A 4,775-nucleotide genomic window follows, 5' to 3' on the forward strand; every position below is an offset into this window, starting at 1 on the left:
TGTATCTAACTTTTAATTTTATAAAATGGAAATGGTGAAAGTACAAATATTGAGGTTTCCTTTGAATTTTATGTTAAAAATTATAGATATTATATGTAAAAAAAACATATATATAAACATTTTTCTAGAAATTTAGAATAAAATTTTACCATTTATTAAGTAATTTGAAAAGAAAAAAATATATTCAACAGCAAAAATAAGAATGAATCAAACTTATTTAAGATTACAAGTTTAAATTTGAGTCATGTAAGTGGTCCATTAATGAGCCATGTAAATGCTCCATTAATGTAGAGAGAGAAAGAGAAAGATTGTTAAGAATAGTGAAGAGGTATAGGATATTTTTGGAATAAAAAACAAATAGTAGGGATGTATAGAAAATTTTTGAAATAAATTAAAATAGTAGGAAAGTGTAGGTCTCACTTGGGGAGGTGAAGGGAGCAATACCCTTGAGAAAACCAAACATGATTCAACTTCGGGCCCATTAAAATTTCTTTGTTTTATATTTATAGACTTGAGTTAGTCAGAAAAAAATATAATAAGAGGGAGATACGAATAGTTAGAGACAGAATTACACATTTCAGTTTTGAGTTGTAACAGTTTTTATTTTTGTGATTTTGGCTATTGGAGATCTTCTTTTCTCTTATCGCAAATTTCAGAGTTTTCTTGTTTTTTGGTTCATCTTCTTTCACTTCTCACTTCTGCATTTTCGCTTTCAAATGGGTTTTCAATTTTTATTCTCTATTCTTGATTTACAATTCACAGTTGTTTTACTCTCAACTTTTGCATATTGCAATATGTTTCATTGGTTGAATTTTATTCATGTTTTAACTTCATTGATTAGACACTTTGGTAAAATTGTTTTTTATTTTCTATTTTTAGACCGTCTATTGAGTTTTAAATAACATTCTATCGAATTAAGTTCTTGAAATATTAAAAGTCAAACAATTAATTGATTATTGTTAATCAATATTGAATTTAATTTATTTTTTGTGTATTTGTTTATATATGTATTCTGTTTTTATATTTATATTTATATTCTGTTTTTATATTATTTTAAATAATTATATATTTCAATTGTTATATTTTTTTTATTAAATAAAATACATAATTTTTATTGTTTTTTTTTTCTTTTATAACATGGTATCAGACTCAAATTATTTTTTATTTTGAATCTTTTAAAGTTTTCAATTTTTGATTAAGAATGATATTCTTTTGAATTCAAATTTTGGATTCATAGCATTCAAGATTGAAAGAGACTTCACAGTTTCTTATGTAGTTTTGAATTTCTAGATTTATTCTTTTAGGTTTTAATGCATATCCATTACAATTCCATTTACCAGTTCTATTATTGTTTTATTTTAGTTTCTACTCTTATTCATTTCTAGTTTTTACGATTTTTCTGATTACTGTACTACTCTCAATGTAGTTCTTGTTCTGTTTTTTATTCTAATTCTTAATTGTTTTCTTTAATTCTATTTCATTACTTAGATCATATTCTAGAAAGTCTATTCTTACATTCAATTGTTTATTGATTCAATTTTTTATTGTTTTCAGTATAGTTTGTTACTTTTTTTTACCCTAGTTCTTAATTGTTTTCGTTAATTCAATTTTAGGACTTAATTCATATTTTTGAAATTTATTCTTACATCATCTGGCGTTTATATTTTTAATCGTATGCTCTTTACATAATCTTGTATCTATAAATTCAGTTGTCTAATTTTTACATTTCCAATCTCGTCTTTACATTTTCCGTTACTTTGTTACTTTAATTCCAACTTGGTTTAATACCTATTTTGGTCCCTCTTTTGGGAGGGTTTGTTCAAAGTGATCCCTCCTTTTTTTAAAAGTTCACTTTAGTCCTACCTTTCGCAAAAACGGTTTAAATGGGTCCTTTTTGGTAAAGGCGTTAAGTTCACTAATAGCAGAGCTGCCAAGTGTGCAATGTTTGATGATGTAGCATTGTAATTTGTTTTAAAAAATATATATAATGATGACGTGTAAATGAATATAATTAGGGTTGGATTAAAAAAGAAATTAGGGACCCTTTTATCCCATGCCAAAACAGAGTTGTACCCAACTTTATTACTGTCTTCTTCTCTCTTTACAATTTAATTTTATGAGATAGTAGCAGATAGCCACGAATTCTACTCTCTGTACCCAACTAAACATTCTTATTGTTGCATATTAACAACTTCATCTCCATTCAAGGCCTGCAACCCAATTGAGTTCCCACTGTATCAACCCAGATTCACTCTCTGCTCAAAGAAGAATTTTGCCGCCTCTGGATGGTCAATTAGCGTAGTCACCGCAACGCCCCGACAGCGTTCACCTGCGATGCCACTCGCTCAACCCCGACGACCACTACGAAACGGTTCCCACTGTCATCGCAACCACCGCGAGACTCCAAAGGGTGAAAATCAGAAACCCAAAATGCGGGGTCGGAAATAATCCCCAATTTTTAAGATCCAGCAAGAACAATAGAACATATTCGTAGAACAGATTCTAAAATCCCAAAGAACCAAAAGCCCTAATTCGCATAACAGATTCTAAAATCCCAAAGAAGAATTCTCAATTCAAAAAGAAACAATTTCAAGATCGAGCAACAGAACTGAAAATCCCCAAAATTCTCCAAACGACAACGCGACCAGACCAAGAACACAAAATCTCCCAAACCAGAACTCTAATTCTCAAAACACCGATTGGAAAACAAGAACATAACTCTCAAAGGAAAAATTCCCAAGTCAGAACCCAAAAATCAAACCCCCAATTCGAACCCTAGAGAAGAACATGAAGGGTAGATGCGTCACAGCTGTGGAACAACCCCAGGCTCGCTTGATTCGGAGCAACACCGAATACAGTAGAGTGAGATTCTAAGTAGGTGCACGACAACCTCTGGACAAATTTTTGGTAGAAGATTTGATGAATGGGGTATTGGGTGTGAGATACATTGAGGATAATGGGGGTAGTTGCGAGGAGTTTATTCTTTTTTATGTTGACTTGGTTCAGCTTGGTTGATGTTGATCTTCCTTGTTTGAGGTATATTGTTGTTGATGTTGAAAAACAGGGAAGAGAAATGTGTAATGGAAAACGAAAAGGGAGGGTTTAGACTGCAATGGCCGTGATGTTGAAGGTTTTCATTGGGATTACCCCTAATTCCTTTTTTAATCCAATCCTAATTATATTCATTTACACGTCATCATTATATATATTTTTTAAAACAAATTACAATGCCACATCATCAAACATTACACACCTGACAACTCTGCCGTTAGTGAGCTTAACGCCGTTACCAAAAAGGACCAACTTGAACAGTTTTTGCGAAAAGTAAGACTAAAGTGAACTTGTGAAAAAAAGAGGGACCACTTTGAATAAACCCTCCCAAAAAAGGGACCAAAATAGGTATTAAACCTTCCAACTTTTTGTTGCATTAAACCAAAATTCGCCCAATCCTATTGTGTAAGAAAAAATATTATACAAATGAGCATCTTCAAATGTTTTGTCAGGATTCCACCGAATTTAATCCCTCTATTAGTTTTTTTATTTTTTTGAAAAAACTCTACACGACTAGGGATTATCAGCAATCCAAAAATATATTCCAAAATTACATAATTTAAAAATTTGAAAATATATTACTATGTAATTCATAATATATTTTTGAATTATGTAATCTAAAATGTATTTCCAAAAATACATTTCTACACGACCCGAAAACCTAAAATATAGGCAATTTGGACTTTCCAACACCCCGTGAAGGTACATGAAGAAACCATGAGGGTACAAAATGTAATAACCCATAGAAAATCAATTTTGTTTTAATCTTCATCCGCTCAGTCCCCATTTTTTGAGATTTCACGTGCAATTTTTTTTCAAAACCACTCTATAAAACATTCAATGAAAGATAATAATCTTTATTTAATTAAAAATGCGAAAGTTAAACACAATCATAAATATTGTTTAGAAATCTCAAAAAGATCACTTTTACATAAAAAAATGCCAAATCGAAAAACTTCTAAAAATAAATAACGTCCCCAAGCATAACATCCCAACTCTCGTCAGATCCTCCCGTACAAGTACGATCATCGTAGGTGAAACCACAACCACAACTTTCAGGGTGAGCAACCAGGATTATCTTATCATACAATATACAATTATATTATCCACAGTAATAACCAAATCATAAACATATATTATCACCAAATTAACATCACACACTAACATAACAACAATAACATCACAAAAACATCAACACTTAATGGTCTATTTCCTCTACACTACCACACCACCTAACCACCATAACTAATTCGTTATGAGTCACATGACATCCTCTTCCCGTATCACACATCCAAATAAAATCTCTTTCCCGTATCACTCAGACGAAGATTCACCACTATTAGACCATCCTCTCCCTGCATCACACGGCCGAAGAGAATTTCTTTCCCGCATCGCACGGCCGAAAGAGTCATCATTACCATATCATCATCGTCCAAACTCTTATCCTCACTCTCACGTAATGTCCTATTAAATCCATGGTTCATCCACAAGTCATTCCTCTCTTCTTTCCTTTCCACTAACCACACTTTCACGTCACCCATCATCATCATCACTCCAAATTTACCATGCACCCCAAAAACCATACAGATTGCAACATATAATAAAGAATATCATACAATGGCAAACCATATACACAAGATAATTCTAGTCACTCCCCTTACTTGGTCTCGTACAACTTTTGTTTCCAAAATCACCAAGAAAGCTTCACAATGTCACCGATGGTC

This window comes from Vigna radiata, unplaced genomic scaffold (genome assembly GCF_000741045.1).
Source record: "Vigna radiata var. radiata cultivar VC1973A unplaced genomic scaffold, Vradiata_ver6 scaffold_268, whole genome shotgun sequence".
NCBI classification, from domain to species: domain Eukaryota; kingdom Viridiplantae; phylum Streptophyta; class Magnoliopsida; order Fabales; family Fabaceae; genus Vigna; species Vigna radiata.